Source organism: Galeopterus variegatus, unplaced genomic scaffold (assembly GCF_000696425.1).
Source record: "Galeopterus variegatus unplaced genomic scaffold, G_variegatus-3.0.2 Scaffold1852, whole genome shotgun sequence".
NCBI lineage: Eukaryota > Metazoa > Chordata > Mammalia > Dermoptera > Cynocephalidae > Galeopterus > Galeopterus variegatus.
Window position 1 is genome coordinate 83,660 of NW_007727963.1, and position 25,575 is coordinate 109,234.

At 36.3% G+C, this 25,575-nt stretch overlaps 1 protein-coding gene and 1 pseudogene across 2 annotated transcripts in view; one reads left to right on the forward strand and one right to left on the reverse strand.

Moving 5' to 3' along the window:
• The window catches only part of PRDM5 (PR domain containing 5), a 227,010-nt gene that overhangs the window by 37,644 nt on the left and 163,791 nt on the right, over nt 1-25,575 (forward strand). The window lies entirely within an intron of this gene.
• LOC103595809 lies at nt 6,877-9,599 on the reverse strand (annotated as a pseudogene).

The following is a 25,575-nucleotide window of genomic DNA, read 5'->3' on the forward strand; positions in this document are numbered from 1 at the left end:
CCATTTTGGAGGCTGGGAAGTCCATGGTCCAGGGGCTGCATCTGGTGAGGACCTTCGACTGGGTTGGGAACTCTGTACAGGGTCTTATGGTGACCAGAGTATCACATGGTGGGAATACCATAAGCAAGATAGCTAACTTGCTCTCCTTAAAAAGCCATCAGAACCACACCCATGACACCCTATTAAACCATCAACCCCTTAACTCCATGAATGGATTGATTCATTCCTGAGGGCACAGTCTTCTTGGTCTGATCACCTCTTACAGGCTCTACCTTTCAAATACCATAAATGAAGTTTCTGCCCTCTTTATTGCATTGGGGTTCAAGTTTTCAAATCATGAACTTTTGGGAGACACATTTGACTCATAGCATAGGGCAGGAAGATGTTTCTTACATAAGGCACAACAATCACAAACTCTAAACTCTATGGGGAAAAATGATAAATTGGGGAACACTAAAGTTTAGAACCATTTGTTAGCAGATATCATTAAAAGGATGAAAAAGCAAATCATGGAGAGAAGATATTTGTACTATATATGTCTGAAAAAGGATTTGTATTCAGAATGTGTTAAGAACTTACAAAAATCAATTAAGAAAAAGAAAAATGGGCAAAACACTTTAACAGGCATGTCACACAAGAAGATATCTAGATGGCCAGTAAACATGAAATGATGTTCAACTTCATTAGTCACATGGGAAATTCAAAGCAAACACACAAGGTGCCATGATATATTCACCAGAATGACGAAAATTAAAAAGACAATGTCAAATATTTGCAAGAGTTGTCTGAAACTCATATACTGCTTCTGGGTTTTTTAATTGGTACAGTCACTTTGGAAAACCATTTAGCATTATTAATGAGAGCTGAATATGTGCATATGAGATGACTCAGCAATTCCATCAGGCAGATACCCAATAGAAATGTGTTTACTAAAGACTTGTACAAGAATTTACATAGCAGTACTTTCAGACATTGTCTCAAGCTTGAAATAACCCAAATATCCATCCACAAGTAAATGGATAAATGTATTTTAGCATATTCATAAAATGAGTATTATAAAGCTTTTATGGTAAAGCAACATGGGTGAATCTAAAAAACTTAGCATTGAGTGAAAAAAGCTGGAGACAAAGGAATACGATTGTATTCCATTTATATGAAGTTCAAAAACAAAGCTAATCTGTGAAGTATAAATCAGGATTGTGGTTACCTTTTTGTGAGGGCAGTGGTTAGAAGTAGGGACCTGGGAAGATTTCTGGGGTGCTGTTTTTTTGTTTGTGTGCTAGTTATATTGGTGTGTTTACTTTGTGAGGATTCAGTATGCTTAAAGTTTCTGCACCTTTCAGTAATTGTGTTACAGTTCAATAAAAAGTTTACTTAAAAAAATAAAACATAACAATGTGATAAAATGCCTAGGCCATGGGGTTCTACTTTAGCTAGACAGTCAGGTAGTGCTGCGACTTAAACAGTGAGAGTGGCAGCCATATGAAGAAGACCTAGTATAGGAAACCAGAGTGTGGCAGAAATGACAATAAATTTGGACTGTTCAAAAGACAGAAGCAAAGCTAGTGAGGCTAGCAAGGCTAGTGGTTAATGGATGAGGGGACAGCAGGAGTGCATAGGAGTAGAGAGGTACTTACAGGTCAGATCACGAGGCTCATTCTGGTGTCATAAGGAAGTCGTTGAGGTTTAATCAGGAAAATGATGTAATCTGATTCATGCCATGAGAAGGTTACTGTGTCTCCTGGTGAAAAAGCTGTAGGAGGCAAGAGCGAAGCAGGCATCTGTTGCTATGGTTTAGGAGTGATTTGATGGCTTCTTGGAGTTGAGCCTTAGCGATAGAGTTAGTGAGAAGTGGTTGTCTTGTGGTTGATGTTGGAGGTAATTAACACCAGTAGGGCTTGCTGGGTGGATTATGTGTTGAAAGGGAAGAGTCAAGAATGACTTTTAAAATCTGGCCTGAGCTATATGGGTAGAAGGTGGTGACATTTCTGAGATAGGGCAGTTGGAGAGTAAGAATGAGAAGTATGGTAGAGGGTGGGGTGGATCATTGTATATTGTAGACTTTTGAGAGAGGGCATTGTCTTTTTTACTTTTTCTTTTTTAATTAAAATATAATTAATTGTACATATCTGTGGGGTACAGCATTGAATATTAAAACCTGTGTGTAATATGTGATGCTCAAATCAGTATGATTACTATATTTATCATTGCACAATGTAATCATTTTTTGTGGCCCTTTACCAATTTCTTGCTAAGTCCCCTTTTTCTCCCCTGGTAGTCTCCATTCCGTTCTCTCCTTTTAAAAGTTCAATGAATTATTGTGATTGTTGTATCTTTTTTCTTTTTTTTATTTTTGTATTTTTTAATTTTAGCTCCCACTTATTTGTGAGAACATGTGGTATTTCTCTTTCTGTGCCTGGCTTATTTCATTTAACATAATTTTCTCTAAATCATCCATGTTGCTGTGAATGTCAGAATTTCATTCCTTTTTATGGCAGAGTAGTATTCCATTGTGTATATATACCATATTTTCCTTATCCAGTCACCTGTTGACATTTGGGTTGCTTCCAACTCTTAGCTATTGTAAATAGAGCTACGATAAACATGGGAGTACAGGTATCCCCATTCCTTTTTATGGCAGAGTAGTATTCCATTGTGTATATATACCATATTTTCCTTATCCAATCATGTTGACATTTGGGTTGCTTCCAACTCTTAGCTATTGTAAATAGAGCTACGATAAACATGGGAGTACAGGTATCACTTCAACATGATTTCCATTCCTTTGAGTATACACCCAGGCAGTGGAATTGCTGGATTGTATGGCAGTTTTACGTATAATTGTTTGAAGAACCTCCATACTGTTTTCCATAATGGCTTGCACTAATTTACAGTCTGATCAACAGTGTAGGAGGGTTCCCCTTTCTCCGCTTCATTTGCCAGCATTAGTTATTCTATGTCTTTTTGATATTGGCCAGTCTAACTGGCATGAGATGACATCTCAGTGTGGTTTTCATTTGCATTTACACGATGCTTACTGATGTTGAGCATTTTTTTTCATGTGTGTTGGCCATGCATATATCCTCCTTTGAGAAATGCCTATTCAGCTCCTTTGCTCACTTTTTACTTGGGTTACTTGTTTTTTAATGTTAAGTTGTTTGAATTCCTTGTATATTCTGGATACTAATCCCTTGCTGAATGCATAGTTTGCAAATATTTTCTCCCATTCTGTAGGTTGTCTTCTCACTCTGTTAATTGTTTCTTTTGCTGTACAGAAGCTTTTTAATTTGATATACTTCCATTTGTTTACTTTTCCATTTGCTGTCTGTGCTTTTGAGGTCTTACTCATAAAGTCTTTGCCCAGTCCTACTTCCTGAAGTGTTTCTCCTATGTTTTCTTTTAGGAGTTTTATAGTTTCTGGTCTTATATTTAAGTCTTTAATCCATTTTGAGTTGATTTTGCTATATGGTGAGACGTATGGGTCTACCTATGGTTGTCCCGTTTTCCCAGCACCATTTATTAAAGAGGCAGGCTTTTCCACATTGTACATTTTGTTGCCTTTGTCAAAGATCAGTTGGCTGTAAGTATATGGGTTGATTTCTGGGTTCTCTATTCTGTTCCATTCATTCGAGTGTCTGTTCTATGCCAGTACCATGCTGTTTGGGTTACTATAGCTTTGTAATATTGTTTGAAGTCAGGTCATATCATACCTCTGGCTTTAAATTTTTTGCTCAGCATTGTTTTGGTTATTTGGGGTGTTTTGTTCCATATAAATGTTAGGATTGTTTTTTGTTGTTTCTGTGAAGAATTTTGATTGGGATTGCACTGAACCTGTAGATAACTTTGGGTAATATTGACATTTTCACAATGTTAATTCTTCCAATCCAAGAATAGAATGTCTTTCCATCTTTTTGTATCCTCTTTAATTTCGCTCAGCAGTGAGTTGTAGTTCTTGTTGTAGAGCTCTTTCACCTCCTTGGTTAAATTTATTTCTAGGTATTTTATTTTGGGCTTTTTATGGTAAATTTATTTCTAGGTATTTTATTTTGGTCCTGGGCTTTTCTTTGCTTGGAGAATGCCGATTAATGCTTCAATATTGCTGCTTGTTATTGATCTGTTCAGGTTTTCTCTTTCTTCTTGGCTCAGTTTTGGTAGTTTGTATGTGTCTATAAATTTATCCATTTCTTTCATGTTTTCAAATTTGTTGGCATATAGTGGTTTATAATAGTCTCTAATAATTCTTTGTATTATTGTGGAATTGGTTGTAGTGTCTCCTTTTTCATTTCTTATTTTTGTTATTTGGGTCTTCTCTCTCTCTTTTTTTATTATTCCTTTTTATTATTTTTTATTTCCTTTTCAGCCATTTCAAAGGTTTTCTGCTTTATAGAGGAACTGTACAGTACTTGAGAATTACTGTATTCCTTTGGTGGTGTCATATTTTCTTTTTTGTTGTTTTGTTGTTGTTGTTTTGTATTTCTAGTATCTGTACATTGATGTATGGTCATCTGTAGAGCAGTTGCTGCTTTTATTATTCTGGAATGGGCTTTGAGGAGAGAGACTTCATCCTCTTATCCTAGGCTCTGCTTGGGACGCTCCTCATGTCAATGCAGTTGAGGGCAAGATGGGCAGCCTGCATGGTGGCTGTACCTGCTACTATGGCAGTGAGCCGCCCTTGTGGTGGCAGTGGCAGGGGCAGTGGCTTTGTTGGACCTTCCACATGAAAGTGGTGTTTGTGATGTGCTCCTGCCTTCTGTTGAGGAATGCCTTCTTGCGGCTCCTTGAGAGCATTGTCTTATTCTCCCCAGGTCTTTTCACAGTATGTAGAACATAAATATAATTTAATTAAACAGTTTATTTCATATTCCGTATTCAATAAATCATTCATATTCAATGAAAATATTGAGTAAATGAAAAGATTATTTTTTCCATGGCATTCTTAGAAAATATGTAACTTAAAGGTTAAAAATAAGGAAACAATTTGTTGACTCCCTTAGTATTTTACTGGCTTGTGTTTGCCTACTTTGTAGACATTTTCTTTTCTTTTTCATGGAGATGGTGATTTGGCTGAAATATAGTTTTTAAAGAAGCTGGTTGGTTGATATTAAACTGGACATTTTGTTTACATGTTTCTTTTTTTCTGTGCAGTTATTTTGTGATTACAGCTGTTCTGCTGTTGGAAACTTGATTCAGTACCAGGTTTCCAATGTGTTTTAGTTTTTGGAAAAATGTTTCCAATCATTTAAAATCTTTTATTTTTATTTATTGGGTTATTTATGTTTTCAAAAACATTTATTTATTTTTTTTACATATCATGCATGTTATAAAAAATTAGAGCAATACATATGAAGTTAAAATCCTATGTTACTTCTTTTCTGTCTGTCCACTGTTGCTGATATTTTTGTAGGTATTTCCATGCATATAGAGTACCAGTAGGAATTACATGAGTTCTTTTAAAAGTAAATCTTATTTCAGTATATGCAGTAGTAATATTGTTTATCTGATATGTGGTCACTGAGAGTCTTGTCTTCTTCACTAAGAGTTTGGGCATAAATGCAGGAGGCATTTGGGGATTTTTTTAATGTCAGCTTTATTAAGCTGATGTAATTCACATAGCATAAAATTTACTCTTTTAAATGTAATAGTAGTTTTCAGTGTATTTATAGGGTATGCAATATCACCATTAATTTTAGAACATTTTCATCATTCCAAAAAGAAACTCTACCCTCTAGCAGTTATTTTTTGAATATTTTTTTTACCCTTTGGTATCTTGTGGAAAATTTCACTTGAAGAGCCATGTTTCTCTAATTTTCCAAACACATTAAATCCTTATACTAAAAATTCGGTTAACTCCTTCGGACTAGGCCCAGAGAAAATATTTCAGATCCGTAGATTCATCTCTGAGAGATGAATGTGTGCATTTTTGGAAGTAAAACCTTTAGCAGTGCAAGCAGTTTTAATGGGGACTGGTGTCGGTGTTAGTGTTTATTGCATTAATAAAAATAAAAGTTTTATTAAATTAGTGGTAATCAGGTTTCCTATGTTTTTAGATTTCTAATTGTATACTAGAAAAAGATATTTAGCAAAATAAAAGAAAATTAACTTTAATGAAGTGCAGTGCTTGGATGATTAGACTAGCGATCTTTATTGTACCTTTGAACCCTATAATACTTAATAATTTTATTTTCTTCACATTGAGAGCTTAAAAAATGATGGCCAAATGGGAAAATTTAAGTAAAGTACTTGCATTCAAACCTTTCATATTTTTTCTGAAATAACTCTTTTAAAAGAACCCCATTTAACCTTACATGTACATGTGGCTGTTGAGCACTTGACATCTGGCTGGTATTATTGAGGACTGAATTTTTACTTTTACTTAGTTTTAATTAGTTTAAGAAACTGAAGCAGTGTAAAAGATCTTTCCATATAACACAGCTTTGTTCTTTGGTAGGACTACATTTTACTTTACCGTTGCACTGTGTGAGAGATTATTGTTGTATTGTAGGGTGTGTATCAGGCATGTGCATTTTTAAAAATATTATATAGAAACATATCACCTATTTAATTGCTGTCAATGGAATCATTCAAATGATTTTTTGTAAATAAAATGAGTTTTTTACATAGCAATGTAACATAGTAATGTATTTATTTGAATATTTTGTGCAGAAAGTATGAGTTACAAAGATTTCTTTGTAGATTGTAATTAGTAATTGTATAGAAATATTTGGTATACATGTATTTATATATATAGTATGTATTTTATTTATCTTTGTATATTATAAAATGGTTATTTTAATTATATCATTACATTAGCTTTATAGTATAAAAATGTAAGTATGAAAAAAAATTATGTAAAGGAAGTGTACAATTGATGCAGAATTAAGTGGAGATGAAGAAGCTAATCTCACAACTAGAAGGATAAAGGACAAAATGAAAATGGAAGAAGTATGACACAAATTTCACAATAATGCAGTTGTATTTTCTGTGATAAAGTAAAACAAAAATAGATTTTTTGATAAAAATATGTATATCAAAAAATATGTATATTAAAATATGTACATTAAAAATGTATAAAAAATATGAAGATTTAAAAATATGTATATGTATATTAAAAAGGTGACAATATGAAGATATATTTTCAGCATTTGCTGAAGTGAATTTGATAACAAATTTTCTCTCAGTATTCAAAAAGTAATTTGTGAAATTGGCATCCTGAAATCCAAATTAAATACAATAAAAAGCTTTTTTTCAGGTATTTGTAATAATTTTTTAAAAACATAAATGTTTTACAAGAGATATATTGTATGAAGTCACATTACACTGACAAATATTTAGCTGTATTAAATGTAAATTTTAAGATACCATCTAGAAAATGATCACTGTGCTTTTACTGAAAAGTACTTGTTAGAGCAGTGCATAGTGTTCCTTCAAATAAAATATTTTTTATAATTTCTTTTAAGCCACTGTTACATGCCTTGCAAAGCAATGAATTGTACTTTTTTGAACTTGGTGGGACAAAAAAAGTGGTAAAAGTACAGCTTCCAGGTGATCAAGTGTAGAGAAAGGATCAAGACTTACTTTTTACTGTGTTCCCTCTTCTACTATTATAATTTTTCATCGTGATATGTATTTTTCAAGAAAGTTTAACAAATAAAAAATAAATTGTTGGGACAATAAGGCAAAAACATGCTCCAGCTTAAGATCGATGCCAGACTTCTGAACTGGGGCATGATACTTTGCATCTTTCACAACACTTTTGAGAGTTAATCACATCAGCTGAATACAAATGTGTTGTTCACAATTATGTAGAAAAAAATAAGCTGTGATATCTGTTATATAAGCTTACAGTATCTGTGCTGGTAGTTTATTTAAAATTAAAACAAATCCTCTTATATTATAATTAAAAGAATACTTCTGCACTATGAAACAGAAAATATGGGCTTCAGGGAAGCCCATCTGAGTGAGGACTTTTCCAGCCACTGAAGGGGACCCGTGAAGGTGAATGTCAATCCAGCATGGGATTCTGTTGACATTCTGCTGCTCAGTCCTTGACAAAACTCATTTGAATATTGTACATTTTGGTGAGCTCATACTGTCTCATGCTCATGGCTGACAGACTGAGACAGAAGCTGAACAAATTTGTGATTGTTAAAAATTTGGAGGCTGCAGCTGCTGAGAATCTTGCAGACAGTGGTGGGATGAAAACAGTGATGACAGTTATACTTTTTACTCTGTATAAATATGTTGCTGTCATTGAGGCACCCTGCATACACCTTCCCACCAGCATCATTAGATGAACACCTTTTCCAATATGTCACCTAGTGTTTCCAATTTTCAGGTTACGATTAATGTTTTACAACCCCAAGCAACCCCTACTTTTGTTATTTGTAGGGTCTGTGAATCCATGTACTAACACACTAGTAGAAGATGCATGAAAAGTTTCCCTGGCATGATTGTTTAATTCATAGTAGACAGTTGATTTTCAGGTTACGATTAATGTTTTACAACCCCAAGCAACCCCTACTTTTGTTATTTGTAGGTTCTGTGAATCCATGTACTAACACACTAGTAGAAGATGCATGAAAAGTTTCCCCGGCATGATTGTTTAATTCATAGTAGACAGTTGAACATCAGTGTTTGGGCTCTTCATAGGCAACTGGCTGAACATTTGTGCTGGATATACTGAGTATAATTTGAGGAATCATATTATTGTATCCACAGACTGGGAATTAATTTGACCCATCTGATCATTGGGTGTCTTATAGTAAGGAGGAGGCATATCACCTGGGAGCTGAAATCGAGTTCTTGGTCTAGGACTTGCTCAGGGTTTGGGATATGTGTTTCTAGCAGGGGAAAGGGATAGGCACTATTTGGAGATAAGGGAAAAGGGAGAGTTGTTGGGCTGGTGCAAGAAATCTGAAAATGTGGCATTTTGTGGCATGTGCGGTTCACTGTGGCTCAGGTTCCCTAAACTGAACTGGAAGGGTGTATTGTGAATTGAACTCATTAAGGTGAAGCACTAACACAGGCAGTAAGACTGTCGTCTACACTCCTGTAGTGGTATGGATTGATTCAAACTTCTTTTTGCTTAGAGCCAAAAGGAAATTCACAAATATCCAATGGTTTTAGCTCATGATGACTTTTCAAATCAGGCCAGTGCTCAACAGGACAATATATAACGTGAAGTAAGCCTTTTCTGTGAGAAAGGGGCAGATGCCCATCTAAAGATCCGGGAATAGTGGCACATTTGCTTGGCTGTCCTGGACTGCTCAAGGCTTTCTCTTGTTCCTCCATAGCACCCTTTGGCTTTGCCACTGGGCTAGTAAAGGAAAACAAGTTGGCTGGTGATGTCAATTGATAAAAATCTTCAGAGACCTTCCTGTAACTCAAAAATCAGTGGCCGGCTATGGAAGAACAAGTTAAAAGGTCATGTACAGCTCCTAAGCAGAAATTCCAATGGAAAAGAGTGTAGTGCCATTTATCTTCATGAGTACCATATGCTTTTTTCATTGGTTCGGGGGCTGGCTGGGCACATTCTCCAGGCCCAGCCTCTGTGCCTCTCCTCACTGCAACTTCACAAGCAACTCTCGGGACAGGCTCATACTGCCTTCCAGATGAGGGAGGGAAGGAGCCTGGAAGGTGCTTACTGGGGTCCACCCATATGTACAATCATATAAAAAAAATAAGATTCAGCATGATCTGAGAGTGAATTTTGTCCAGCTTGGTTCTTGCTCCAAAAAAAAGCTGTTTTTGGATAGATTGTAAAAGAAAAATTTTCAGTTATTGAAATCTTGTTGGAAAATTATGAGGAAAAGTCTAAAAGTGAAAGATCAAACAATTGCTCATAGAATACATGGCCTTTCTAACAACTAAAATTAATTGAGTCAAAGTTTGAAAAATTGCAAATTTTTTTTAGCTTTGGATGAATTGTACAACATGAGATAACACCCAATTAATACTTCCCATAGTTAGTTTTAAAGGCCTTTCAAATTTATAAAGAAATGCAGGGCCAGCCCGGTGGCGCACTACTACAGTGCGCTGCTTGGGAATTGTAGCGGCGCTCCCGCCGAGGGTTCGGATCCCACATACAGACCGGCCGCTCACTAGCTGAGCGAGGTGCGGGGGCAACACCGAGGGTTGCGATCCCGTTGCTGGTCCCGGTCCGGTACGGGCGCGACACTGAGGGTTGCGATCAGTTGCCGGTCACAAAAAAAGAGACAAAAAGGGAAAAAAAAAGAAATGCCAATTCATGGACTATATAAATGAACTTGTGGTGTAGGATTTTAAAAAATGGTTTACATGGTTAGGTTCTTCATAGAGATTGGTGGTTTAACTATAATAGGTCCAAAATCCAGATTTATGGAATTTTTAAAGTGTGAGACTAATATTTTCCATATTGATTAATTCAACTTTATGATACGCATTGAAAATATTTGCATTCAGTTTTTTTGAAGTAGATATTATGGAAAGTGTTATAGACTCAATTGTTAAATTCATTCATTTATGTGCAAATGATTGTGATCATTGCCAGTTTATGGAACTATTAATAGCAATAGAAGGGAATGAATTTAATGGATTTTGTGCTCTTTGCCAAAAGTCCATGGTTGAGTTGTAGCAGAGTTTTACAAGGATTTACTATATTGCTAACTCCAAGATTTTCTTGAGAAAGGAATGCTTGAAAAATAATCAAAGACAAAAAAAATCTATGTCAGTTAAGTTTTCTCACCAATATCACACTGCATATAAATGAGCTAAATTTGAAACTCCAGTGAAAGGAAAAGTATTTATATGACCTAGGTGGTTGTTGAAAATTTTAATAGTACAAATCAATAATAATGTTTTTACATATTTTAAAAAATGAACAACTATGCAGTTGATTTTAATTATAGTACAGTGTTACATAAACTTGCTGTGAAAAACCTCAAGAACAATTTGATGAACGCTTTGTTGATAATGATAAGTTTAGAGTTGCTTTTTAATTTATGTAGTATCTTTTTAAATTTAATTTTGTTAATACTTTGACATTAGAATTAATGAATTTACTTAACTTGGATAGATGTAGTTTTGAAAGTAATATGCATTTTTTTCAAAGTCAAATTAATTTTTCCAAAAAAAGGTCAAACATTTTTGTTAATATGGATGTGAATATATTAAAGGACAATGATTTTTTGATACTTGATTTAGTTATTGGGAAATTTTAAGCATCTGTGGAACAACCTAGTTTTGTGAATCTATTTTTTTAATTATGAATTTTCTGAAATCTAAATTGAGATTATTTCTGATGAAAATTTAGTGTATGAATTGGAACGTTCTGTAAGTATAAAATGTGCTCAGATTTCAAAGACTTTGAAGAATATAAAATATCTCGTTAATAATTTTACGTTTATTACATGTTGAAATGGTAACATTGTGAATATATTGGGTTGAATATATGTATTAAAATTAATTTTGACTTTCTTTTTACTCTGCTTAATGTGACTATTAAAATTACAAATGTGGTTTATATTATATGTCTATTGGACAGTGCTAGTATAGAGAGTGTCAAGAGTAGCCTGAGTTCCTCCCTGGGAATTAGTTCACAGCAAAGTTGGAGAGAAGCATAGGTCATATGGAGAACGTGAACTTTAGTATTTGTATTTCCTTTACCTTTATTTAATTGTATGACATTTGGCATTGAAACTTAATTCAGCTTATTTCTTTTTCTGTGTGTGTTTTAATTAATAGACTTCATTTTTTAGGTATCAAGGTTCACAGAAAAATTGAGTGGAAGTTAGAGTTCTGATGTTCACCCTCACCCAACCCCATTTTCCCCTATTATTAATGTTTTGCATTAATGTGGTATATTTGTTATAATTGGTGAGCCAATATTGGTACGTTATTATTGAGGTCTGTAGTTTACATTAGAGTTCACTGTTTGTTTTGTTTATTCTGTGGGCTCTGACAAATGTATAATGACATGTGTCCACTGTTAAAGTATCATACAGAATAGTTATGCTGTCCCCAAATCCCCTGTGCTGACTGTTCATCCCTCCCTCCCTCACTGCAACCCCCAGCAATCACTGATCTTTTTATTGTCTCCATAGTTTGCCTTTTGCAGAATGTCATATAGTTGGAATCATATCATATGCAGCCTTTTTCAGATTGTCTCCTTTCACTTAAAAATATGCATTTAGGGTTCCTTCATGTCTTTCTGAGGCTTGATAGTGCATTTATTTTTATTGCTGGATAATATTCCATTGCACCACTGTTTGTTTATCCATTCACCTATGGAAGGACATCTTGGTTGCTTTCAAATTTGGCCATTATAAATAAAGCTGCTATATAAACATTTGTGGGCAGGTTTTTGTGTGGACATAAATTCTCAATTCATTTGTGTAAATGCCAGGTAGCAAGATGCTGGATCATATGGTAAGAGTATGTTTAGTTTTGTTAGAAACTGTCAAACTGTTTTCCAAAGAGGCTGTACCATTTTGCATTTCATCCATCAGTGAATGGGAGTTTCTGTTGCTCCATATTCTTCCTTGTCAACATTTGGTGGTGTCAGTGTTTTGGATTTCAGCCATTCTAATTGATGTGTAGTGGTATCTCATTGTTTTAATTTGCAAGTCCCTAATGACATAATGATATTGAACATTTTTTCATATGCTTATTTGCCATCTGTGTAACTTTTTGGCTGAGGTGTCTGTTTAAATCTTTTGCCCATTTTAAAAATTGGGTTGTTTTCTTATTTTGAGTTTTAAGAGTTCTTTGTATCTTTTGGATACCAGCAAACATTTTCTATCAGTCTGTCACTTGTCTTTTCATTCTCTTTGCAGTGTCTTTCACAGAGAAGTTTTTAATTTTAATAAAGTCCAGCTTATCAAATTTTCTTTCATGGATTGGTGCTTTTGGTGTTGTATATAAAAAGTCGTCATCAAACCCAAGGTTACCTGAATTTTCTCCTATGTCATCTTGTAGGAGTTTTATAGTTTTGCACTTTATGTTTAGATCTATGATTCATTTTGAAAAGTTAAGTTTGTGAAAGATGTTAAGAACTATGTCTAGATATGCTTTCTACATGTGAACATTCAGTTGTTCCAGCACCATTTGTTGAAAAGACTATCTTTTTCTATTGAATTGCTTTTGTTCCTTTGTCAGTCACCTTATTTATTTATTTGTTTATTTATTTTTGATGAAAATTCTTGCAGTTTGCATTTTAATAAGAAGGTAACTTCAACGAATTTGTTTCTGGGGGGGGGCTCATAGGTATAGTGAGGCACAGAGAAGAAGGTCCACAGAAGTTAGACCTTTTGCAGTTCTTCTGTAGACTTCTGTAGCAGTTAGTTTCTGCTCAAAAATGGTATTATTTTCTCTGGAATGTTTAGTTGCCATTAGGATACATAATATTTATTTGAGATTTCAGATATATTTGAGTGATTTTACTGACATCCAATCTGAAAACAAGATGGTCAGTTTTTTTTAAGTTATCAAAAACTATTTTCTTATTTTCTTCTTCTTTTGTTTTTGTAGTGTGGCCAGAAAACAAGAGATTCTAACATACCACATTTTATGATTTCCTGGGCAATAAACACAAAGTTGATCTATAGATAAGTTCACTTTAATTGAAATCATTTTTCAGGTAGTCTAGAGTTAAACTTTGGTACCAGGAGTGGAAAAGAACCTGAATTGTTAAATTGGGAAATAACCTCAGGAACATAATGTGGTTATCACCGCAGCTGGCCACATAAATGACTGCTAGGCTAAACAAGCGTTACCTTGATTATTCACTTGAAATTCCAACTTGAGTGATGTGGTACATAAAAGTAGCCATGGTCAGAAATATGGATGTTGAGGAAGAAACGATTTGCTATTTGTAAAAGGTCACTTGTGTTTCAGGAACAAAGTCTTCTATTTATTCTAGGCCATAAAAATATAGCTGAATTCACTTATGTTGTCTTACTTGTTAAGCTATGTTTCTGAACTCTGACTTGTTGAAACTGCCTATCTTATAGATAGCATTGGAGTCATTTTTCAGCAAGCTAATCTTTATAGTTCTCATAAAAAAGATATTTTTTCATTTATTATAAGTTATATTGTTGTTTCTCAGATGAGATTTTTCTGGATAGGTTTGAGTGACACAAGTATTTTGAGTTTTGCAAGAGAATGTTCTATAAGAGTTTGTTTTGCTTTTAAGTATCCCTCTAGATTTGACTGATTTCACATGGCATTGTAAATTTCTGCCAATATTTTATTAAAGTTACATAAAACAGAGTACATCCTAGTTCCTGTAGCCATAGAGAATGAAGGTGATTTTTATTTTTCTAAAATTTTGCATGCAGTTTTTTATGTCCTGGAAATTCCAGAGACTTCTTATAGTGAATAGAATCCTTACATTTTTCATCAAATGTATCTCTGATAAATAAAGCTTATAAAATTTTAATTTTACCCTGGAATATACATTAGGCCTGGAATTTGGGGTCTCAACTGTTTTCAGCTTTTTTACTTTGTGTAAGGTCTTTATGTTTTTAGATCTTGTTTCTCTTTATCAGTTTGGTTATATACAGTTAGTTCTGCTGCAACACAATATATGTTTCTAAAATCACTGTGCTATGCAAAATCACTCAATAAAAATCACAAATCTTATGGAAAAATTAGGCTTAGGGACACAATACACAAAATCTTCATCATTGACACATAAAAGATAGGAATCTAATAAAAATGATAGCAGTTTTATACATGTTAAATGATTAAGAAATAGATAAATACTACAATAAATATGGCAGTTTACTTTTAAAAAGACCTGGAGTTTACCATCTGATGTGGATGGGTATGTCTCATAACAAATGTAGTGAACTGAGGAAGGTGGTAGATATTTGAGGTGTGACTGTTTTGTTGTGTATTTCTATGTGGCTCAGCTGGGTGTAGTTTTCTGCATTTACCTAGAATTTCTGGGAAATAAAATTGTGCATGAGCAAATTCAGAAATTGTGTCATACTAGGTTGTTCCCTAATATATCAATTGCATTGGAATCAATTGACATTTTAGAAACAAGCACTATAGCAGGATAGACTATACATTTTTGAAATACTGGTTTTATAGATTTTTAAAATAGTGTTTTAGCAACAACTTGGCTTGAGTTAGTTATCTATTTCAACATGGTCCCTATCATTTAAGCAGGTATTCTGTGCAAAAAAGAAATATTTGGAAGCATTTTCTTATATAAGAAGTAGCTAACAAAATGCTCACCCATTTGTCTTTTGCCCCTTGTCTACCACTTTTTACTGAATCTATCACCAACTGCATCACATTTCCTCTTGTTCTGAGATTAATCATATCCCCATAGTTTCCTTTGAAATCTAACTTTGGCTCAGTATTTCTATATGACCAGTTTTCTCATGAACACTTGGGTGATTCCCATTGTAGGTTGAGCTGGCCCCCAGAAACCATAGTCAGCCTTCGTTACTGCCCTGCTTCCTGGGCACAAGTAAAGTGATGGTTTCAGGGCTGCTCCTGTGAGGTATGAAGAGCCATGACTGGCTGACATTGACTTGAAAAGAAAATCCTGCCCTATACCCCAATTTAACTGCTGGTGCAAGCAAAGGGGCTCCTGGACCCTTTGCAGTCTCAGAATCATTCTGAGCACAGTGCTCCAGGCAAACACTACCGATCAATTGTTGGCATGTAAGTTGAAAGATGTTCCCTATCTTTGTTTTTTGTGTTTGCATGGGCTAAGCCTTGGCTTCCAGGGTGGCCTGAGCCAGAGATGACTAATAAGTAGATGCAGAAGATTGGCCACATACCTTAGGTCATCAGATTTTACAAGGCAGTTAGTTCACTTTAGGTATCATAGCCAGTTCATCAGGGAAGGCCAGGCCAGTCCCTCTTGACATCACTACAGATAGTGAAGAACACTGTCTATGCACTGCCTACTAGAGAAAGGAGTTCCTCCTCAGCCCAATGGTGTGACCTGCTCCTTGAAAGCCAGGCAGGTGATTATGCAGGTACACCACAGGCCACACTTACAGAAACCTTCACCCAACTCCACCTGTTGGGAAAGTAGAATAGTTTGGTCAGGGCCCTTGCCACAGGTCCAGTTGGGTGTGGTTCAGCACATCCTTTGTAAACAAATTGTGTGTGTGTGGAGGTAGTGAGCATGTGTGCCAATGTATCTTTTTAGTTTTGTTGTTGTGTTCTTCAGCCACAGGTCCAGTTGGGTGTGGTTCAGCACATCCTTTGTAAACAAATTGTGTGTGTGTGGAGTTAGTGAGCATGTGTGCCAATGTATCTTTTTAGTTTTGTTGTTTTGTTCTTCAGAGAGAGAGAGAGAGAGAGAGAGACAGAGAGAGAGGAAGGGGAGAGAGAAAGAGTTTTGGTGAAGCAGGCGGGCGGGCATCAGCCTCGGGTGTCTACCCAGTGCAGCCATGCTTTCCAACTTATGGCTCCAAGGACCTTTTGGCCAGTTACCTAGCTCATAGACCTGCGTGAAGGGGTCTGGTGACCCAGCCTGGCATGTGAAGGGTTTGTGACTCAGTCTGTGAACGGGCTTGAGGAATCTGGGAGCTCCAGACCCAGCCCTAGTGCAACAATCAGCCCAGTTGGTGCAGTATTACTGGCAGGTAAAAGAGCCTGACAACTGTCATGGTCGTGTAGCTTTACACCACCTTATAAGGCACTGCAGTTATGTCATGAGCAGTGACTGTGGTCTCAGGCCCTGAAAAGTAATATACTTTCTGTCAGGGCCAGAGGCTCAGATGCTTCAGAAAAACATAGACAGAAACCTGCAGCCAGGGACCAGCTTCCTCAGTATTACAGTAGCAGTACTGGGCAAGAAAAAGAAACTCAATTCCCCCACTCCTTGCCCCAACTTTGGCTAGAATTTTTTCAGAACAGTGTTAAGTAATAATGGTAAAAATAAGTAATAACCCTGACTTTAATGTCAATATTTATGTGTTTCACCATTAAGTATATGTTGGCTTTGACTTAAATTAGCTTTTTTTTTTTATTTTTAAATGATCTTTTATTCTAGTGAGCTAAGAGTTTTTTAATCAGAAATGTTGTGGGAAGTGAACAAGTCAAATGGAGTTAATTCTCATGATGTTTCATTCGCATTAATCTTCTCTTGTGATTCTGAAGCAGAAATCCCATTTTAAATTCTATGTATTTAATTTAATCTGTATTTTATCCAATAAATAAATAAAGAAAGAAAAGAAAACATTTCACTCATCCTCCTTCCTACTCTTATTTTCTATGCTTTGTTAATTTGGGATTAAACTCATTATTATGGACTTCACAAATTAATCTCCTATTTCAATAATAAAATTTTTTACTTTTGGGTTTTTGAGTTTCTGATTTTGATTATTTGGACAATTGATTGTGAAAACCTTTATTAGTGAAAGTAACCTAACTGGATACATGTTCTATAAAGTGTACATAATAGCCCAAGATGCATGAGAAGCTGATTAAAAAGCACCTATTTAAATTAGTTTATATCTCTCTTTTTTTTTTTTTTCCTTTTTGTCTTTTTTCGTGTCCGGCAACGGATCGCAACCCTCGGTGTTGCTCCCACACCTCGCTCAGCCAGTGAGCAGGAACCGGTCTGTATGTGCGATCCGAACCCTCGGCGGGAGCGCCACTGCGCTCCCAAGCGGCACCGGGCCGGCCCAAATTAGTTTATATCTCTAGTCCCAGAAAAATTATATGCTTTGGTCCTGTGGAGGGGGGGAAGCTGATCTTGCAGAAACTTTCTATTATTTTTTGAAACATTATGGTTAATAGGATAAATGATTCCCCAGTGGGTAAAAGGTAAATTTTGAAAATTATTAAGTTCCTTAATTATACAATTTTGGAATGAAATAGCAAACACATTGTTTGAGAGTATTAAGGACAGTGGCCTGTAGGGTGTATAGAGCTTAAGTTAGTCAGACATGGTTTTTAATGGTTTTATAAGCCCAGGAGAGTTCAGTAGACATAATGGTGTTTGTTCTGAGTGAAACATTTGACAGTGGCTATCATGATAACTTTTTGTGGGAGATGGAGAAATGTGGGCTGGATGATAGTACACTTAGATTGATGGATGGTTGACCACTTACAGCCAGAGTATTTTTGGCTTTTAATTAAAAGGCAGTCTCTGTCTTGGCTCTTCCTGTTCATTATCTTTATTGAAGATGCAAGAAAATTGAGTACATACCTTGAGCCCAGCATATGTATGAACTAGAATGAGGGAGGGAGATAGATAATATGTATTTTTTAAAAATTGTAAAAAACACATAACAAAATTTAATATCTTAATTGTACACTTAGCATTTTAAGTGTACAATTTAGTAGTGTTAAGTATATTTACATTGTTGTGAAACAGATCTACAGAACTTTTTTATTTTGTAAATCTGAAATGCTATACCCTCTCAATAACTTACCCTTTCCCTTCCCCCCAGCTCCTGGTAACTTCCATTCTACTTTCAAATTCCATGAATTTGACAACTTTAGGTACTACTTAGAAGTGAAATTATACAGTGTTTGTCTTTTTGTGACTTGCTTATTTCATTTAGTGTAATGTTTTCAGTGTTCCTCTATGTAGTAGCATGTGATAGGATTTTCTTCCTTTTTTAAGGCAGAATAGTATTCCATTGTATGTTTATACCACATTTTATTTACGCATTCATCCCTTGATGGACATTTGGGTTGCTTCCATCGCTTGGCTATTGTGAATAGTGCTGTTGTGAATATAGGTATGCAAATATTTCTTTGACACCCTACTTTCAGTTATTTGGGGTTTGCACCCAGAAACAGGACTGCTGGACCATATTGTAGTTCTATTTTTAACTTTTCAAGGAAGCTCCATCCTCCATACTGTTTTTGATAGCAGTTGTACCATTCTACAATCTTACCAATAGTGCACAAAGGTTCCAATTTCTCCCCATCCTCACCAACACTTATTTTCTGGGTTTTTTGTTTTGTTTAAATAGTAGGCATCTCCTAATGGGTGTGAGGTATAAATAATATTTTAAGATACACAGTTTTCAAAAATTGTTATTAACAAGAGTGGTGGATCACATGCTTACATGAGGAAATTCAGCATGGATAAATGTAAAATACTTTTTGAAGCTCAAGATGGGAGATACTGGACTTGATATTGACCCATAGCTTAAGGATTTACTTGGTTTATATGGACATTTTGGTTAGCAGTATCATTCGGCAACTAGAACAAAAACTCAGATTGCAATAAAAGTATAGTGCTCAGATTATGGGAGAGAATAGAGCTATTGTGCTGTGTATTGGTCAGACCATATCAGGAAGGTCGGTCGTGTCCAGGTCTGGGGTTAGATACTGATTGATGCCTTCAGACTACCCAGAATAGATGTCTTGTGTTTAAATATTTACTTGCATCATTCAACCTTTTTTTTTTTTTTTTTGGTTAAGCTGTGTTGTCTCTTTACACAGTGCTCTCATACAGAGTTTGGAAGGCTTTTTAAAAAATTTTGTAGTTCATGCAAGACCTCAGATGCATAATCCTAACAGAGATTCCAGATCTCTGTGTGTTGAGAAGGGTTTTTTTTTTTTCTTTTCCCAATATGGCAAAGGAGGTTCAAAGACACCTTGTTCAGTTTCTACGCATTTGTCTTTTTATTTACTTGTCTTTCTAGTTTTTTTGTATCTGTGCCAGTCTCCTGATGCCAACCATCTGTTGATTCTTTAATATTATAGCAACACAGGCTCTGTTTGTATTCAGGGTAGTTTACATTTCTATGTTTGCCAAGACCTTTTGTTGTTTTTATGTAGTAAATTAAATGTGAGAACAACAGGCAGGCAGGCTAGAAGTCTTTATGAACAGCTTGATTTATTTGTATCTGAATATGTAAGCTGTTGTGAGGTTACTTACATTTTGGTCTGTTTTAGAAAGCAATTGTAGCTCTAATTTATGTTTAGCATAAAAAAGTGGATTTAGTGGATTTTTTCTAAAGTTAGGTATGGTATTTTCTACAAGTCAAAAACGCTAGCATGCACATAACTACTTTGCACACAATGGAGGATCTCCAAACCGTTGAAAGTGTACTTAAAATTATACCTGAGAAATTCTGTTTTCTTTTGATATAAAGAAGATTAATGTTCATGGACTTGAATAAATTCCATTTAATGATTTAGCCTATAATTTCCTCATTGTGTGATAAATGACTAAAGTACTTTGTTCTTGAAGAATTTTTAGGGCAGCTTATTTAATTAATATTTTGATGTGCATATTTGTTACTTTTTAACTTTTGACTTACAAAGTATGTTTTAAAAAAATCTTTCCTTCTGTCAGGGCTTAGAGATCCATTGAAACACATACATATTCTTCCTGTCTGTAGATAACAGTTTTATATTTTATAAATCTCACGTTATTTCCAAATCCCGTTTGGAGGGCTGTTGACATATTGCCCAGGATTTGCAAGGTGTTTCCAGTTTTCATATTAATAAGTAGATTGCAGGTGACCTGAAAAGGAGTATATTCATAAATATGAAAGAGACTGTAGATGTTAGTAGTAGATGCCCTGTTTTTAATCTATGGGCTTTACCTCCTGGTCAAAGAGACTAGAGGAGTAGGTCTGAAACAGAATAAGACTAGGCCTGTGAACCAGACTGACTCCATTTTCCCTACAGAGGATACTTTGTTACTTTTCCACTCCTCAGTCATGAGACCCCTGAGGGCAAATGATTACCTCATGGGCTGCCTGGACAAAATAGACTGAGATAAGAAGGAAACAGATATTTACTGAGTAAAGTCAGTAAATTTATTTGTTTTGTAAAAAACAAATCCTTAAGGCTTGTTTACTATAATTGTAAAAGTTACAGATTAACCTTAAGACCCCTTTAGGAATTCCCACCTGTGCACAAAGCATCAAGGTGACTGCTACAATGACCCTCCTGGGTGACAATGATGAACACCACTGCCTACTGAGCATGCACCCATGATGCAACTAGGAAGAACAGAATGGACTACCTCCAGTGATTCTGGCCTGCCACCCCTTAACTCCTTTCCCTGTAAAAGACCCTGAACAGCTCCCCTCAGGGGACTAGCTTTACTTTTGCTACCCTCCTTATGCATAAGTCTATCTCCTCTTTTAATAAAGTGTTGCTTGCTTTACTATTTGGGTACATTGTTTATTTCTATGACTTTGGAATCTGAGAGCCTAGTTTAATCACTTGCAAAAATTGGAAAGCTTTGGACACCAGAAAAGACTCTAGCTGCAAGAGGCAGGTGGCCACTGGGACTATTTTGCTCCCATGTCTCTGCTGCTGGTAGATCTTTTCTGGAGTCCACAGCCTAAATTGTGACAAGGCAATGCTTTATTTTCTTTACCTTTCTCTGATTTTCTGAGCCCTCTTCTGTTTGGTTGAATTGTACCCACCTCTGTATAGGTGCACCCTGGAGGGCTCCTGGCTATGCTTTGTTTTTCTGATTTAAATCTAGTCGATACTTTTCTTTATGCTGAAAACAGTGGGGACGACTGCTTTTATCAACCACTGTTAATGGAACAGGTTGGCCCTGCCAATTAGGACTAGGCTAAACTGGACCCCACTGCTCTTCTTTCCTCTCTGTTTGTTTGCTTGGTTAGACATTTAGTTGAGTACCGGTAATCTGAATAAACCTTACAATCCTTGCATCAACTTTTGGACTTTCAGGTCATTTGTTTAAGGCGAGAGGGCAAGCTGAGCCTGACCTGTCGGTAACAGGTCTCCACAAAGAAAACCTGTTTTCTTAGCAGTTGGAGTGCTGAGCCACACTTCTACAGAGTACCTGCTACCCATGCTGCCTTTTAAAGATAGAGCTCATTAAGAATCTCTGTTCCCAGGTAAATGAACATGTTTTTGTCTGATTCTGTGACATTGTACTTTTCCTCGGTGCCATTGCCAGTGGGCCTGCCATCTCTCTGGAGAAAAAGGACTCTAATGCCTTGTCTAATCACTCATTTTAACTTTAGGTCTATAGGCCCTTATCTGGAAATCTGAAGTCCAAAAAGATCTAAAAACCAGATTTTTTAAAAGAACTCATTTAGCAGTAAAACCTGACTTGAACTTACGTGAGGCTGTTTGTAGCCTTTTTGTTTTTATCTTACTTATGAACGTTCATACATTGAATTGCAGAAATATGAATGTGCTTGATTATTGGGTGGTGTTCCAAACCCTACAGAAAATGTTATGTAAGCACAGTATATATACCTTCTTACTTTTTAAAATAGATTTTTGAAAAAATCAGCTTTCCAGGAATTATGATACTGTATAGGAGCATTAATTCTTGTTTAGGTAAAAAAGCCTAAGAACTATAGATATTTCTGTAGGAGAGAACCATACAAGGTAAATATAACAGGATAACAAGTCAGTAAGGGACTGTTTTTTTATGAAAATAAAATATTATGCATATTCAAGATAGGAGTTGTCTTACATTAGTTCATTGGCAGCCTCCAAATGTTATTTCCTTTTCACTCAGTTACACATTTGGAAGGTGAAGTCCTGGTTACAGTTTGCTGGTCATTAGGGTTTAATATTAGGGTTTGTACATGTGCATGGGACAATTTTTTCTCACTTTTGTGCTAACAGCTGTCAATGAAGTGAGATATCTCTGGACAAATAAGGTGTTTTTGTCACTTTCTAATTTTAGGTGACTTATTTTAAATGGTAGTTTGTTGCAAAATTAAAAACACTCCCTGGGAGAAGGCCTAGATTTGTAAGCCCACTTTTAAAAATCCAAACTAAAGTTACACAATAACTTTTGAGCATCAATTTCCCCAGCTCCTTCTCTTTATTGTGTTCTACATCTGTATTTTTAATGGTTATTATGTCTTTATGAGGTGAAAAGCAGTAGAAAAATATTTATGGCCAATAGTTTCCTTATGTGTTAAATTCTCAATACAATTTAGCATCTCTACATGTAGTAGTGAAAATATACTCAGACAGCTCTATAATAAATGAAAATAACAAAACAAAACATAATTTAAGGCTTAAGATTTGGAGAAAACTGATGAAATGGGAAATGTAGAAACATATGTTTTGGTTTTTAAATTTTATTTTGTAAGAGGAATTGATTATCTCTTTGTAACCCAAGAGTTAGCTTTAAAATTTATAAAAAATATGTAGTAGTCCCTATTCTTTCCCTTCCTCTTTTCTATTCTTTCCCTCTCTCTTCCTTCATTTAATATAAGGCTAAATTGCTTACGTTTAACAATGTTTATATTATATTTAAAGGCATTTGTACTATTTTTACATAATTAACAGTATTTGAAGATTAGAAATCATCAGTGTCAGAACATACCTCAAATCTAGGAGCTTTTCTTGACATCTTAACAAGAAAAGTTGAGGGAGCTCGGATGAAGGTGAGGGTGGGTCAGACTGGGGAAGTTTGGACCAGAAAGTTGATACTTGGTCAGGAAGAGGCAGAGAATCTAAGCTAGAAGCAGGTCCAGGTTTGAGTGAGATTCAAGTTCTATGGTATTTGAGAATCTAGGAGGTTTATCTATAAGGACATAGAGTCTAAATGATGCCCAGGAACTATGATACACCATCTGGGTTAGCCATCTCAGAGGAGTGGACATAGAGAGGACCAAGGAGCACCATCTGGCAGGGACCTAGGCTGGCAGCCATCTGGCCTCAGGTAAATCCAGCAGTGCATGATTATGACCCTGTCAAAAGGTTGGGATTGAGGACAAATGATGTGATGACCTTGGATGTAGAGCAAGCTGGGTGGTAACCCACTTACTTAGGGACTAGTTTGGGAATGAGATATTACATTGTCCGACAGGAAAACAAATCAGAAATCCAATTTTAGGATTTTGTGGCATCAAAGTTGGAGCAGAATTGATATCAAGGCTGACTCAGCAATAGGGAGGACTAAATAATCTCAGCATCTGTCTGAATTATTCTTAATAGGCCATGAGTTGGTCCCAGAGCGAGGAGATTTGAGAGTGAGGATTAAGTGGTCACAGGCAGACCATTAAGCTTCAGATCTCTGGGAAGAACCACATTCCTGAAGAACCCCTTCCCACTTAGACTGCCCCAGTTTCCTTTCCTGAAAGGCCCCCTCCAAGAGTTCTCATTTTCATCAGCTCCCTTGGCCCAGGCACACAATGCCTGCTGCGGTAGGTAGGTCAAGGGAAAAGCCCCAGTTTTCTTTATCAGAAGACATCCTCTATTGCAATATTTGTGTCCTGGGTTGCATGGCATTCCTTGCCAGACCTTTTGTTGCCAGAGCAGTTATTGGTGCCAGACATCTGTAACAGGGGGATATTTCTATTCCAGGGATCCTACCTCCTGGCAATGTAAGCCTTCTGGCAGAATTAGAAAATGAACTATAGTAGTGTGTGCAACATTATTGTGGCCTCTTTTGAGTTGGTCCTTCTGTTTGCGTTTGGTTGATAGGAAGTAAGAGCTTTAGTTAAATTTTGAGTAGAGAGACTTCTTTTTCTGAACACTCCTTAACTTGGAGAGTGTTCCTGTAAATTACTGTTCTGTGGCACTCAAGGGCCCTTTGTGATTATGTTGAGGATAATATATCAACATCTTTCTACTGTATCGTGGCACTACTAGGAGATGGAGAGTTGAGAATCTTTGGCCAACCCACCTGATGAGCTAGAGGTGTGGGAGGAGGATTTGAGAAGGATTTTCTACTTTCTTCTTTGCTTGCATGTAACATAAATATTTCTTAATTTTTGTGTTTGTATTCCTTACCATAGTTACCTTAAATGTGCTTGACTGTTCTGGTTTCATTTGTCCTGTATTAAAAACTTCTAGAGGATTGGTCTGTCTGATTTTCTCCTTCCATACTGATGGAAGTATGGAAGACTGGAAGATACTAGATGCCAACTTTATTTATAGCCAAAGCTTCTGAATCAACCCTTCCCACTCTTATCTTTCATTCTCTCTTGGGTTTTGTTTTTTAATTCCAAAAGGACATTTCTTTTTTTAGATCTTTTCCTTTTTTTTAATAAGTTTATTTATTAATATTATTAGTTTTTTACATTCTAGGATTTTGTTGTGGAGCAGTTGGGGAGAAAGGGGAAAAGGGAAAGGGGAAGGAAATAGGGTGGGAGAAGGTGGAAGGGGGCAGGGTGTGGTAGAGGCCCATGGCATCCCCCTCATTCCTTCAGGGGAAACCAGGGGTTTTCCAACTGGGGCTTGGTCATTGCTGGGCTGGATGCAGATGTCAGGGGTGTGTGGCTGAAGGCCTCAGCCTTGCACTGCCCCAGCTTGGGAGACCGGGGGACTTCCAGCAGTGGCTTGGTGGTTATAGCAAGGTTGGTTGCACATGTCAGGGGAGCGTGGCTGAAACCCTTGGCTCCCTACCACCCTGGCTTGGGAGCCCAGGGCATTTCCGTCAGTGGCTCAGTGGTTGTCACTGGGCTGGTTGTGGGTGTTGGGGGAGTGAGGCCTGAGGCCCTCCACCGCCCCTGATTGGGAGTCTGGGGTGCTTCCTGTGGTGGCTCAGTGGTCATTGCTGGGCTGGTTGGCAGATGTTGGGGGGCATGGCTGAGGCCCCCGGCACTCTCCCCCACCTGGCTTGGGAACCCGGGAGTCCTTCTAGGTTTTATAGGTGTTCTTTGGTGATGTGAGACCTTTACTAGTTAATATCAA